The sequence below is a fragment of the Pelodiscus sinensis genome, chromosome 4 (genome assembly GCF_049634645.1).
Source record: "Pelodiscus sinensis isolate JC-2024 chromosome 4, ASM4963464v1, whole genome shotgun sequence".
Taxonomy (NCBI): Eukaryota; Metazoa; Chordata; order Testudines; family Trionychidae; genus Pelodiscus; species Pelodiscus sinensis.
The window spans coordinates 73060357-73076299 of NC_134714.1; the positions used below are offsets into that span (position 1 = coordinate 73060357).

The window sequence follows — 15943 nt, forward strand, 5'->3', positions numbered from 1 at the left end:
ATTGTAGTAGTATTCAAAGCTGTTAATTTGGCACCTTTCACTGGTGTTAAAAAGCATTTCACACAGGAGAAACAGGCAATGCCACAATATATATTGCCCTCGTGGTACATTTTTACAGGGCAGTGGCCCAGCCTCCTTTTTTTGTTGTTGTAGGAATCATTAGATGCTGAGCTGTCTTCACTTGGGAAAGGCCATAGAGTTCCATATTTGACTTTTTTTTCCTCTCTCCTACCAGATTCTCAGACAGACACACCTGAGAAGGAGAACTTGTAGGAATAGGCAAATGCAACTATTCCTCACTACACCATTACTTGTTCCCTTCAGCTACGAGGAACTGGCTTGCTCTGGATCAACAAGACTGCTCTTAGGAAAAAGTGCAGTACATTTTAGGAGACAAAAGAATAACCAGCTTCAACATGGTCTCTGGGCAGAAAGGCACTTCAGACAGCTTTTTGTATCTTCTAATCTACTGGGTAGAGAAACAAAGCCTAACAGTTTCAGTCTCCTGTGTATAGGGAAAATTTAATATTTAGGACACCTGGCTGAGTCACAAGTTTTTGTTTTTTTGTTAGTTTTTTTTCAGTGGAGCGGGCAATGAACAATATGATATTTCAGTGAGTCTCCTGGATTGGCGGAGTCTATATAGTGATTTTTTTATAGCAGACAGCAACAAAAAGTTGGCGTCCCTCTGCTCCACATATTAAAAGGAAAAGAGGACTCACCTGTGCAGTAACTGATATTCTTCAAGATGACTGACCTGTGGGTGCTCCACTGTAGGCTAGGGTGCATCCCTGCACCTTTGATTGGAAATTGTGACAGTTGTACCCCTCCAGGCCACACACACGCTTTGCCTGCTTTGTGAGTTGACATTGTTTAAATAGTGCATGCCTGGCCAGGACTCCTCAGTTCCTTCTCTACAATGGAGTGAGGCTGAAATCCAAAGTAGAGGGGAGAAGGGTGGGTAGTGGAACACCCACAAGGACACTCATCTCAAAGAATGTCAGTTACAGTATAAGTGAGTAAACTCCTTTTCTTTGAGAGATGTTCCATAGGGTGCTTCACTCCAGGTAACTATAAGCAGTCTCTCTCAGGAAGTGGCTTTGGATCAGGCGAAAAGGCTGCAGATAAGACATCTCTACCCATTCTGGTGTCATATGGGACCATGTAGCAGAGCATAGTGTTGTGTGAACATGAGGCTTGATTCCTTTGTGGTTACCTTGCATACGTCAGAGTGAGGGATACTATGTAAAAAAGCAATGGAAGTGGAAACAGATCAGGTAGAGAGCATTCTGATGTGGTTAAGAGGCTGGATTTGTACCTTAGTCAGAAATTTGTGATGAGTGCGGAGTCTATCATAGAAGAATGTGGTATAGGGAGGGTCAGCCATAAGATTTACAAGTTCTCCCACCCTTCTGGCAGAGGTAATCACCACCAGGAAGGCTGTTTTCATTGACAGGTGTAGAAGAGAACAGAGGGCCAGTGGTTCAAATGGTTTGTGCATTAGGGCATCAAGAATGAGATGTCAGTCCCAGGGATGGGCTGGTGGTCTTATATCAGGATATAAGGGCCAAATGCCCTTCATGAATCTTTTGGTGATTGGGTGAGCAAGTACTGTGGTATTATCCACCTCGTAATAGAAGGTGGTGATGGCAGTGAGTTAGACCTTGATGTAGTTGATGGAAAGGTCCATCGGTTTTAATTCTAGTAGTAAGTTGAGAATCAGTGGAAGAGGAGAAACAGTTGGGGAGGTATGTTTTTGCATGCATCAGAATGTGAACCTCTTTCATTTATTCAGGTCAATAGTGTATGTGGTGAGTGTCCTGCTGTTCAGGAGGACTGTCCTAACTGGTTCTGAGCAGGCTAGCTCTTCACAAGATAATTCATTGAGTAGCCTTAAGGTGAAGGTGAGCTACACTGGAGTGAAGTATCTGGCCATTGTGCTGAAATATGAGGTTGGGTGGAGGAGGGGAAAAGGGAGGTGGGAAGCTGATATACCTGTCAGAAAGGGTGGTTACCTGGGACTCAAAATGTTATTAGGAAAACGGTAGGATTTGTCTCCCCTGATCTTCTGTATCACCCTGTTCAAGTAAGGCGGTGGATGGGAAAGCACATAGAAAGGTGTCATTCCAGGGAGTGTAAAGGCTTTCCCTCAAGAGTGAGGTCCCAGAACTGCTTTGGAGCAGAACATGGGTAACTTTTTGTTCTCAGCTGTTGCAAATAGGTTAAGTTGGGAGATAACCTTAGCTATGTAGGACTGCCTTGTCCAATTCCCACCAGTGCTGTAGGATATAGCTTTGGCTGAGCTCGTCTGTGGTGATATTCTGAGCAGCAGGTAGGTATGAAACAGATAAAATTATATTGTATTGTAGGCACCAATTCCATAGCTTGATGACCTTGGTGCACAGAAAGTGGGACTGAGCTTCCCCTTGTCTGTTGATATAGACAATGCATGCTACATTGTTGGTCGTGATTCTGAAATTGACTATTTCCTCCCCATCATCAGAGGTTGCAATCAAAGCATACAGTTCTGAGTTTCAGAAGATTTATGTGGAGAGTGGTCTTGGAGGGAGACCACAGTTTTCAGTTGTGATGTGTCTCATATGTGCTCCCCATTCAGAGGGACGCACCTGTTACGCTGGTGGCTGAATGAGAGTCTTGTCAGGTCCAGAGCATAGGTGGGGAGGGGAGGTCCACCATAGGAGCAAATCCTTGACCACTGAAGGCATCATAAGAAATTTGTGCAGTTTGTATCATTTTGGTTTGAATATAGAAGCTGGCCAGCTCTGAAAGCATCTCATATGTAGATGGGCTTTGGATACAATGAATGTAGAGGTGCCCAAGTAGTTGTAGGCAGTCCTAAGCTGTGATTCATGGGTTGCTGTGAAGGGATGCAATGATGCTGCAAATTGTATGGAATCTTTCCTCTGGAAGGAAGGCATGACCAGCGGTGGAGTTAATGTGAACTCCTATGAAGTTGATTTGTTGGGTTGTGGAAACGCTGCATAGTCACTCATAGGGTATGAGAGTGAGACTTCAGGAGACAGTCATTCAGGTAGGGGAAGATGATGAGATTGTGTTTCCTTAGGTTTGCTATTAGAACTGCCAGAACCTTTGAAAAAACTTGTAGCACTGTGGAAAGACTAAAGGGAAGGACAGGGTAGTGGTAAAGGTCCTTCTCAAAAGTAAATCTGATAAAGTGACTGTGTGGACAGCAAAATGGTAATGTGTATCCAAGAGACTGAGAACTGAAAATCAGTCTCCCTGCACCACCACCAGGATTATTATTGAAAGGATGACCACCCTGAATTTTAGATTATGGACATATTTGTTCAGATGTTAAAGGTCTAAAATGGATTGCCATTCTTCATTTTTCTTTTATCAAAAAGTAGTGGGAATAGAACCTTTTCCCTTGCACTGAATGGGTACTTGCTATCTTGCTCTGAGTTGAGTGAGGCATTGCATTTCATTGCAGAGTAACTATGTGAGAGGGGTACAGTAAGGATGGTTGGGTGTGGATATAAAGGGGATGTTGTATTCAGAGCAGATAAGTTTCAGGACCCAGTGGTCTGAGGTAATGGTTTCTCAGTTATGGATGAATGGTCATAAGTGGTGAGTAAAGGATTGCATGGTCACTGTAGGCACTGGAGAGGATGGATTGTCTTCTATGCTCTCGACCGATGCCACGAATTTGCTTGTTGGAAGCATGACAGTGGGTTACCCCAATGGTGGGGAGCAACATCACTGGGCTCTGAGCCTGTGATAATGTTGGTAATATGTACCATATTGTCTTGTTGTTGCTAATGTGTGTACTAGGGATACAATGGAGTTGTTATGCTTGATGCCTATATTGTCTCTTTTGTGTGATAGATGTTTGGATGCCCACAGACCTGAGAGTAGCACAGGTGTCCTTTATAGAACGGAGGGTTTCATTAGTGTTAGCTGTGAAGAGTCTGTCCCTATCGAATGGAATATCCTTAACAATGTTCTGACTCTCCCAAGGATGAGGAAAATCAGGAATCATGACTATAGCCATGTGAGTGGACCTGGTCGTTGGTGTGTCAGCAACATCCAGGGTATCCTAGAGAACTCTATGGGAGATCAATTGTCCTTCTCAGATCAATGCCCTAAAATGTCTTTTAACTTTAGGAATGTCATTAATAAAAGTTTCAGGGGGTAGCCGAGTTAGTCTGTACAGGATAAACTTAAAAACAACAAAAGCCCATGAAAGCTCATGATACCATCTACATGTTTTGTTAGTCTATAAAGTGCTACCAAACTATTTGTTATTAATAAAGTGTTTATTTTGGCATAATTTGTGTGGTCATACTTTGCTAATAGCACCGCGTATTTGGCCACCCAGAATTGTAAGGTGAAGGAAGAATATATCTTGCACCCAAAGGCCTCCATCCTTTTGCGATCTTTGTCAGATGAGGCAACTTTGAACTGTTGGGTTTTGTTTTTTTTAAGATTGTGCAGGTTTCCTGATGGTTGTATTAATTAGTAGTGCTATTTTAGAAGAGGCAATGACTTATAGTATGTCCATGAGCTCATGCTGTGTTTATGAGACTTCCTCTAGAGTGATTGTAAGCTCACCAGCCACTCTTTTAAACAGGTCTTGAAAATGTGTGATTTCATCAGTAGATGTAGCTGTGGGTAGCAATTTGGCTTCCTGAAGTGAGGGAGATGCCTGGGGCTGTGTCCAGACTCAGGGTTTTTTTCGAAAAAAGTAGCCTTTTTTCGAAAAAACTTCACCTGCGTCTAGACTGCAGCCACGTTCTTTCGAAATTAAATCGAAAGAACGTGGCTTTTCTTTTGACGGCGGTAAACCTAATTCCACGAGGAAGAACGCCTTTTTTCGAAAGTGCTCTTTTGAAAAAAGGCGTTCTTGAAAGCAAACAGGGCTTTTTAGAAAGAAAGCATCCAGACTCACTTGCTGCTTTCTTTCGAAAAAGCAGCTTGCTTTTTCGAAAGTTCCGCATGCTGTCTAGATGCTCTCTTTCGAAATAGCCTGGGTGATCATAGATGAGCTGCCCAATGTAGTTTCTGCTAATGTCTGGCATGTTAGTTCAGTTGTGCGGTCCATATCTGCATGGGGGACAGGCAGGGCAGGGGGCTTTGTGAGCTTGTCTCCATGAAGCAGGGCAAGTAGTATGTCCTGTCCTATAATCGTCTCTCATGTTCCAGTATGACCAGTGGTCAGGGAACGGCATGGGTGGTCCCATCCAAGAGGAAGCATACCATGGTGGGTATTCTCTGACAGATGTTGGTTGTCTGTGCAAGTCCCATATGGCAGGGGTCTAATCAGTTAGGAATAGTGTAGAGAGAGCTCTCTTTCCTCCACATCCTCCTCTTCCCTTCTGGAGAGGTGGGATGAGGCTGTGGGAAACTGAAAGTAAGGTGTTGGGAAGCTCTGGTGAGAAGTCCACATCCAGGAAGAGAGATCCCAGGGAGTGAGATATGGTCAGGTCATTCTGACAATAGAGCTGCTGTTGAGCAGTGTCAAACCATAATAAATGTTTCAGCTGTGGTATCGTATTTGACTGAGCTGGCCATTTCATCATGGCAGCTAAATATTGAGTTAGTGGAGTATTGGTGGCACTAAATTTTGAAGTGTTATGGCAGGATCAAAGGACATAACCACTGCAACGGCTTGAATCAGTGGCATCATAGCCCTATTTGGCACTGGGGTGAGAGGCGGCTGGAAGTGCGTTCTGTGAGGCGGGCAGCTGATAGCCCTTGACCTCAGCATCATTCAAAATGGCCATCAACTCAAAGTCAGGGTCAGAGATGCCTGCCAAGTCTTATGTTCTGTGCTGTGGAGTGGCTGGTACTGCAGCTTCAACTTTTTTGTGTTGTGTTTGCTATGTGAAGAGAAGGAAGTTCTTTTCTTGGCATGCTTCCTGTCTTTTTCTGATGTATGGGCGTGTCCTGCATTTGATGCTGAGCTGAGGGAGTCTTGAAGAAGCAGGAGTATCAGGCACAATTCTCTGTCTTTACATGTTCATGCCTTTAGCTTCTGACAAAGCATATATTTTGGGGTACAGAGGACTCCCCTAAACAGACATATTGAGAGTGTCTGAAACAGAGAGGCTTCTCTGCAAGAGGAACACCTCTTAAATCCTGGAGATCCTGACATGTTCAGGGTTTTTTTTTTTGTCTTCTTCTAATAACTAGCTAGTGAGGAAAAGAAAAAGAAAAGTGCTTCACTCTGTCTCTAGCCAGGATGGTAGAGAAGGAACTAAGGAGCCTGAGCTATGGACACATTATTTAAACAATGACAAGCTTGCGATGCAGACAGGACACGTGCATGGCCCAGACGGGTACTGGGATGCACCTCAACCTAGAGTGGGCACCCAAAGGGATATCTCTTGAAAGAGAAGCATATGATCAGATCTTCAGAGATTACCTTTTTGGCTACGTCTACACTGCAGGCTTTTTGCACAAGGACAAGCGTTCTTGCGCAAAAACTTGCAGAACATCTACACTGCATGCACATTCTTGCGCGAGTAAATTTACAGTAAAGCGTCGGAAAAGAGGGCTTCTTGCGCAAGAGTTATTCCTCTCCTCACGAGGAATAAGCCCTCTTGTGCAAGAGCTCTTATTCCTCGTGAGGAGAGGAATACACAGCCATGGACGCTCTTGTGCAAAAGCACATCTCTTGCTCAAAAGCACATGGCAGTGTGGACGCACACTTGCGCAAGAATTTTTGCACAGAAACTCTTGCAGAAAACAGTTCTTGCACAAAAAGCCTGCAATGCAGACATAGCCTTCCTGTCTTGGGTGGTCAAGAAAATCAAAGTTGACAGGGCATATTCCTAATGCCTTGTATTGACCTTGTTTCTCCCATCTGCAGGGCAGTTGTCCCTCCCTCTCAGTTATTTCTCATCAAAGATCTCATAATGTATGTAAGATTCATTCTGTTGTCAGGACATGAAGAAGATCAAACTCATGGTCTGTAACTTAAAAAGATGGACCAGTGAGATGTCGGTTATTCTGATCAATTAGTAGGCATCATGCTTCAGTTCAATGACAATGCCATTTGTCATATTTTAATGTTAGTGTCCTTGATCATGATCTCACCTTCATGTTCACATCAGTTTAAACTAATTTTTCTAGCAGATGGATTCCGCAAAGGAGCCATGTGACAAAGTTGGGAACCATTGGGTAACCTTTGGGAGACAGTGTCTTGTATCACACTACCATATTTAATGAAAGCAATGGCAAATTATCTTTTTATCAAAACACCTGTCTCCAGATATAAGCTGAATTTGGTAATGAGACAACTGATAGAGCAAGCTTTTGAAACTATGTTATTACTTCATTGTTTACCTCCTGAATAGAGAATGACTTTACCTCTGCAAGGACCAGTAAATTGAATGCCTTAGCAAACAAGAAGTCATTTGCACAGAGTTTTGAGTGGACTACAAACTACATTATGATTTTACAGCCACATATGTGTTTCTTTAACTTAATTGTTATTTCCATTCATTCTCCCCCAACTCTTTTCACTCTTAGGAAGTAAAGTGACATTTGATGTTGTCTATTTGGCCATAAAAATTTATTTAACAAATCAGATTTTCATCACACAAAAGGAGGAATGGTTTGTATAGAAGTTAGGTTATTAGCCCAGAACATGTGAAATATAGATTGTTTGTTGTTTCCCCCAACACATCCTGTGTTATCTTGGGAAAACCAGTTTCTTTCTGGCTTAGTTCTCCAGGAGTATAATAGTATTTCCTTAGCCCCCAAGGGTTTTCTAGTAGATACAAACAGAAATTGCTGAATCATACACAACAACAGATAAAACACCACCTTTTGCCTTAAGAACTTTCTAGAAGATCATTTTCCACCTCATGAGCACAGAGTAACAGAACATTTTTCAAGAAGATTCAGATGCCATTTGCCCAAGACGATGCCTTTGGGTTTTGCTGTTTGACATCCTCCCTTGATTCCTATGTTCTCAAATTTTCCCTCCCTTCCTCTTTTCTCTCTCAGTGCGTGTGCGTGTTTGTGTGTGCGTGTGTGTGTGCACTCGCATGCACATTTCCTTCGACTTGATGAATTTCCTGAATCTAGGATAAGAATTGTTCAGCTTCCCTTGTGTGTATCTTAATTTGCTGCCCCCCAAGTGAAATAAAAAGGAATAATTTTTATATAATCATTTTTCTGACTGTAACTTCAATTTAAAGTATCTTCTTTTTCAGGTTTTACTAAATGAATAGCATCTCTTTAACATATTCAAGCTTTGTCCTGAAGCAGATGTGAAAAGCAGTTAAAAATAAAGTGTTTTGTAAATAAGATGACCTGTCTTCAGGAAAACAAGCAGAGCCCTTTTAATGTAAAGATAAACACAAGTTTTGTAAAAATGAATTTCATTAGAGGAATCCATCTCATGACTTTGCATTACTGGGCATTTTTTATTAGGGGAAATTTGTTTAATAGAAAACAGAAGAATTAACCACATAAAGAGTAAGGAAAGAGGTATATTAAATGAAACAGTCAGCGGTTCTAAACTTGCTTGAAAATATAGAAGATAAAGTCTGCAATGTAGGGCAGTACATTTTAGCCTCCATTGCTAGCAATTAACTTGAGAAATTAATAAAGTAATCCATATGTAAAGAGGCAATTATTAATCAGATTGCAACAACCACTTCTGAACAGCCTTTCAATTACTCAAGTTTCATCTATACTAGTGAGTGTGAGGTAAAATGATTAAAAAGGCTGACAAAAGTGTCTTGCAATCTTGGCATCTCTGTGTCCTTCATGTGAACAATCTCATAAATTAATAGGCATTTAAAAAAGTTTTCTTTATATAAGCTATGATCATATGTAAGTAACAGCTGCTTGGTTGGACTTTACACCGTGGTGGTCCCAGACTGACATGGTGATGCTGAAACCATGCTAGACATGGTTGCAGGGTGAGCATGCAAAATCTAACTCCAAACTATTTTTAACTCATCTGTGCACAGTACGAGACAAAATAAAACTAAAAGCTAAAAGAAGGGTGATGAGTGAGCATGTTGACTGCGTGATAAAAACGCGTGCAAAGTATACCTCAGAAACACTATAGGTGGATGAGCACGAAGGGAGTCGAGCCTGGTTGTGCAGTGGGGAAAAGAAAACATTGTTAAAAAGGAAATGGTGACACAGTAAGGGTCTCAGAAGGTTTTCTGTAGAGGTGGTTCCAGCATTGAGACTTTAGCAGGGGGTTCATTTAGTTTCTGAGACCAGATACTTTTGCATAAGAATATCCCATAATTTAGTTATTTAAGGTGGAAGCTTCTTTAAAAATGTAAAATAATGGTTATAAACTAACAGTGAACTTGAAGTAAGGATTCAATCTTTGCTCCTCTAGAGAGGTAGTAATGAGGTAAGAATACTCTCATTAGGATATTCTGAAATGCAGTTATCCAAGTCTCTCACATGTAATCCTATAGATTTCATTCTAGTTCTGCAAAGCTCACAGTGTGGAACACATTAGAGACTCTGCTGTCATCTGGTTAGGTGCACATTAACAGCATTCTGATATTTGGGGGGACGGGGACTCTTCCATCCACTCCTCCAAAGAATAGGAAATCATTACCATTCACAAAAGCTGTATAAATGAAAATAAAATGAAGAAATGGTCTCAGTTTATTCACAGGAAACTTGGTTTTCCCAGTTATTTGATTCTCAACTCCCTTTCCCAGATGGTAAATTTTTCATTTTGCACATATGACATAAGAATTCCAAGGGCTATGTTCTGTTCTTTCTTACACACCACATTATCAGTTAATTTTAATTTCAAGAAGAGTTGAAATGTGGTTTTCCCACCATGTTATGACAAGAACTGAGCGTAAAGCTCTAAAACAGTCACATTAAAAAAAAAAAAAAAAAAAAAAAAGAAGAAGAAGAAGAGAAGGTGCCCTCCACAAGTAAGTTAAAAATATCCTACTTTTTTTTTTTTTTTTGAAAATGTAGATAAAAGAGTGGCCTGATTTTCAGGAGACCAGATCATTCAAAACTCCAATTGATTTCACTAGAATTGGTAAGTGTTCAGGATCGTTAAAAGTCAGACCAGCTATATTAAAGATGATTCCAAGGAGAGCTTCCAAGTATGCTACTTGTTTGCATGGAGAACTTGCTGAGTTAGATAGCTTGACAGAATGAACTGGGGATACTATACTGATGTGTAAGTACCATGTTGGCTTTCTTTGCTATGTAGATCCCATGATCTAGCTTTGTTCATCAAACTTATTAAACATCAAATTCCAGAAAAATTTCACCCTTCATGCTTGGCCATATTCCTTTATGCCTTGATTACAGAATTATATACAGCTGCTCATGCATCACTGGAAATGTTTAAAATTCTCTCCTAAAACAATTTTGCTCCCCTCTGTCATTCTGCATAACACATTCCCCTTGCTTTTCCTTTATTCTATTACTAAAAAAATCTGTACAAACTGGGAATATTTTAAGTGTGATATATGCCTGATGCTTATTATCTCCACCTGATGTAATAATTCTTGTGACAACACAGTGCCGTAAGTTGTTTTGGAAAGCAAAAAAAGAACAATGACTTCAGATGAGTACATGCAAAAGAAAATGTACTCTGAAGAAGCAAACATTATTTTCCTATATCTTCTTTTTGCAAATGAGTTAGTCAAGAAACAAGTAAAAACAGGATACAAAGCCAAGATTGTTTCTAAAATGATTATTTGTCAAAGTTTTCCAAGAGATTTGGGGTATCTTTTCTTCTAATTATGCAGCATGGTATTTTGTTATTCATATGTATTTGAATGAGCTACAGTCGAGATTGCAATATATATTTTTCTAAACACAGTTTCCGTATTTTGTTTTCAGTGGATCCATTAGCTCCAGCTTAATAAGTGAAGATCCAGACAACACATTATTAAAAGGCAACTTCATAGGAACATCTTCTTAAAGATCAAAAATTAAATGAGCAGGAACAGCAAAAGAGGGGGTTTGGGAGTTTACTCAGCAGAGTTGGAAAAGATCTCCTGTCATCCTATTTACTTTATTCCCTAACACCACTGCAGGAATTAATAGTTTCATGGGTACGTCTACACAGCACATCTATTTCGGGATACCAGTGGTATCCCAAAATAGCTACCCCGCGTGTACATAAGCTGTCTGTTATTTCGAAATATTTTTCAAAATAACAGGCTCAATATTTCACCATCCTGGTAAACCTCGTTTACCTCAAAATAGCACGTTATTTCAAAATTTGATGCTGCATAGACGCACCCATAGACTCCAAGGCGAAAAGGGACCATTGTGACAATCTAGTCTGACCTCCTGTGTAACACAGGTCATAGAACTCTCCTCTCATCTTTATATTAAACTAGTGTGTGATTTATTTAGTCTCTTCTTAAAAATCTCTTGTGAAGTGGCCTCCCTTGTCAAATTATGGCTTACCTGTCCTCACTCATATTTTTCCATTAATATATAACTTAAATTTATGCCTTACCTTCAGGCTTTTTCCTCAGATTTAATCATATTAAAGCATTCCTTATTCTTCTTGGCGGCATCTACACTGGCGTGATTTTGCACAAATACTTTTAACGGAAAAGCTTTTCCGATAAAAGTATTTGCGCAAGAGAGCGTCTATACTGGCATGTGCCTTTGCGCAAAAGATTTGCTTTTGCGCAAAAACATCCGTGCCAGTGTAGACGCTCTCTTGAGCAAGAAAGCTTAGATGGCCATTTTAGACATCGGGCTTTCTTGTGCAAGAAATTAACGTTGCTGTCTACACTGGCCCTCTTGCTCAAGAATACTTGCGCAAGAGGGCTTATCCCTGAGCGGGAGCGTCAGAGTATTTGCGCAAGAACCACTGATTTTGTACATTACAAAGTCAGTGTTCTTGCGCAAATATTCATGGCCAGTGTAGACAGGCGGCAAGATTTTGTAGGTTAATTTCCCTTAATCTCATTTTATGACCAACCATATTTTATTCAACCATATTTAGATTCAACCATATTTAGATTCCCTCGAATATACCTGGATCAATTTCTCTAATTGCTGAAAATGGACATAGTTTCAAACCTTAAGTGTACTGCTTTAAGGAAAGAATCTCCTTGCTCTCACATGATCCTCCATCTATACATTGCAGTATAATTTCTGCTTTTTTTTTGGAATGTGACCACACTGTGAACTCATGTTTAATTTGTTAAACACTGATAACTCCTAGATCCTTTCTGCATCTCTACTCTCTAACTAACAACATCCCATTTTGAACTTATGACTTATACTAGTATTCCCTAAGGGCATTATTCATCCTTATCTAAATGATATTTCAACCCATATCTCCATTTTTCTTTAAGCTCTCTTGATTATTCAGTAATTTCTCTCTAAAATCAATTTTGCTTCCAATCCCTGCCTAATTTGGCGTCATCTGTAAATATGTATGATGTTTCCTGGTTAAAGAGAGGAACTCATTCTACATGTCACCAAACAGCCCCTGCACATTACTTGAGGTAAAGTAATCCAAAGTGTACTAAGAATTGAGCTTTTTGTTATATTACAGACACCCAAAATAAGAGGCTAAATAAATCTCTACTGCTGAAAATGGACATAGTTTCAAACCTTAATTGAGCTGTGCACACTTACAGCAACTGAGAACATGATTTAAAGCTGCATTAGCAACTTGCCATGAGTTTGAGGTACAATATACATATTGCATCTTCTTGTCTTCCCTTCATCATAATCAAAGAAGGCAGTATACTCAGATCAAGATGGAATGCTGCATGTTGGGCCCCAAGCAATCATGGGCCACTATTCAATCTGAAAGATTCTGACAAGAGCCCAGGCTTCATTGAAAAATATCTATGGGCAATATATGGCCCCTGTGCTGCATTTGGATAACTCTTACCTTGATCCTAAAAAAAGGAATCTTTGATATGAAATGCATCTTGGTCTAAACTGCATTCAGAAGCAGATGGACACATTATTTGGGGAAACTGTCTAGACACGATGTCCACATATTTTCAGATTTAGTACAGGCAGTCCCCGGCTTACGCGGATCTGACTTATGTCGGATCCGCACTTACGAACGGGGTTTTCTCGCCCTGGAGCTCGCACGCAGCGGTCCCGCCACCTCAACCTCCGGGGCGAGAAAAGCTGCTCCCGGTGCCCCTGGTCTGCTGGGGACCATCACCAGCAGACCAGGGGCACCGGGAGCAAAGCCGCAGCAGGGGTGGGTTCCCGCGCTTCTGAGGCTTTGCTCTTTCCCAGAGCAAAGCCTCAGAAGCGCGGGAACCCGCCGCCGCTGCGGCTTTGCTCCCGGTGTCCCTGGTCTGCTGGAGACGGTCTCCAGCAGACCAGGGACACCGGGAGCAAAGCCGCAGCGGCGGCGGGGTCCCGCGCCTCTGAGGCTTTGCTCAGAGGAGCAACCCAGGAGCACCCCAGCTGCTCTGCCCCAGGCGTCTCCAAGTCAGCCGCTGCTGAAACTGACCAGCGCTGACTACAGGAAGCCCGAGGCAGAGTTGCTCTGCCCCGGGCTTCCTGGAATCAGCCGCTGATCAGTTTCAGCAGCAGCTGACTTGGGGACGCCTGGGGTTCTTAAGTTGAATCTGTATGTAAGTCAGAACTGGCGGTCAGTTTCAGCAGCGGCTGAATCTGGACGCCAGTTCTGACTTACATACAGATTCAACTTAAGAACAAACCTACAGTCCCCATCTTGTACGTAACCTGGGGACTGCCTGTATATCCTTATGGAATTTGTATGTTCTCAGTATTTTTCTGAGGAACAAATTAAAAGCCTGTGTTACAAAGAAAACCTAAATACAACCTGATGCAGTGCTCTTTCTGAGTTTGCATGAATTGTCTCAGCCACATCAAGCTGTCAATTCTGAAAATGAATTATACATTTTAAAATATTGCCACTGTTAACTATTTAACTATTGTTCATTTGAGCAGCCAATATACCTTTATCCAGTACAGCTAGATTCACCAGAAAAAACAAAAATAAGGCTGAAAATTTTAAAGTCGGAAAAGACTAACTGTTCTATGAAATATTTAATTTTATTTCAAGAGAGACAATATAAAGGTAACTGGAATATCTGCAGATGAAGGGAAATGGGAAGATCTCTGATTGATGATCCCAAGTGGGAAAAGAAAGATGTCAATTCAGGATAACTGATTACTGTATATAAAATCCCATCCTTAAATTAAAGCTAGCTAGTAAGATACAAATCTGTTTAATTTGCTAGTATTTGCATATATGTTTTGAGTTGACATGTTTTTAAAAAAATCTGACAGATTTCCCAACAATTTCAGCAGAATCTGGGGGGAAAATTCCACAGAATATGGCAGATTTTTAGTGGACCTATCAATTAATGTGAAAAACATGTATTTGAAAATCAGTATTAATTAAAGCTTCCACCTTAATAGAGTACTGAATTGTGCAACAACAAGCCCTCTCAGTGAGAAATTAAGGCTAGCAGCTACTACCTATTCCCTGTCCCCTACCAGTCAATACATTTGCTGATCAAAGTCATGTGAGCAACTTTTACTTAAAACCCTTTCCTAAAACAGTTTGGAAAAAATGAAAATTAATTTGAAAGTGCACTTATAAACTAGTAATAGAAATGTAGCCGTGTTAGTCTAGTCTAGCTGAAACAAAAAACAAGACTATGTAGCACTTTAAAGACTAACAAGATGGTTTATTAGGTGATGAACTTTTGTGGGCCAGACCCACTTCCTCAGATCAAATCATGCCAATTTTCTTCCACAATTTGATCTGAGGAAGTGGGTCTGGCCCACGAAAGCTCATCACCTAATAAACCATCTTGTTAGTCTTTAAAGTACTACATAGTCCTGTTTTTTGTTTCATTTATAAACTATGACCATATACTTTTCTTTCCAGATGCACAGCATTTACTGGGGATTTATCCCATTATTTGGTCTAAGTACTGACACTGTTTATTCTTCAGAAAGTTATCTTATGAAAAGTATCCTTATGTTATGACACTCATTAACATATATAATTAAGGTGGGGAAACTAGCTGCTGAACTGGACTATTTAATATCTTTCCTGCAAACAATCTTAGTCATCAGAAGAAATTTAGGGTCATTTCTGGCATCTTGAAGTACATATCTGGCATCAAATTCTGCCCTACCTATTCATCTAAAATAATTGCCCTTCAAACTTCATATGGTACAGGTCCTGATGTGACAAAAAATATAGCATAGAAGAAGAGGGCAACTTTATATCCATCAGTCTTGTAATCTCAAGTTGTCAACTCAATCAATTCTCAAAAATATCTAAGTTTATGGCAGAAACACTGTTTCATTGTGTACTTGTCCTCGTGGGAAGATGTGTAGTCAAGTACAACTTTTTGTAGTTTTAATTTTCAATATGCACTTTTTGCTAGATGTATGTTCATCCACTAATAGTATGGACTTGGATTAGGAAACCTAAAATAGAAGACCCATCCTCTGCCATTATAAGACCTAAGAAGTTCAACGTTTTGCCAAATGAAAAAAAAAATCACATGCACAATTAGACTGGATGCTTAGAAATGTATGCCAGTGAAATGACATGAGATCCAAAGTGCTCATCAAACTGATTTTACAGAAAGCTGCTGACAACCAGCAGTTTAATGTCTTTGCATCTCACTTTCAGGAGGTTATGCGCTCAGGAGGGATCATCTTTATGTCTGATGTTTAGCTGAAAATTACAATGTTCAGGTACACCAAAAGTTATAGGTAAAATGATTGGTCTGAAGCCGTCTTCTGTTTCACAGCACCATATTGGATTTTGCATCAAAATGGTGATATCTGTAAAACCAGCTGCCTCAGTGTATGGAAGACACATATTAAGACAAGGATCTACATATGATGTTTTGCAAAGAAGACTCACGCAACTAGTGGTTTTTCCCCTAAACAAAGTCATAATTCATTATGTCTATCATGCTCATATTCTTTTCATTTTTCATATCAC

General features: G+C 40.5%; 1 protein-coding gene across 18 annotated transcripts in view; it reads right to left on the bottom strand.

The window, feature by feature from the left end:
* The window catches only part of GPHN (gephyrin), a 535888-nt gene that overhangs the window by 159670 nt on the left and 360275 nt on the right, over nucleotides 1–15943 (bottom strand). The gene's annotated exons all lie outside the window — the stretch shown is intronic.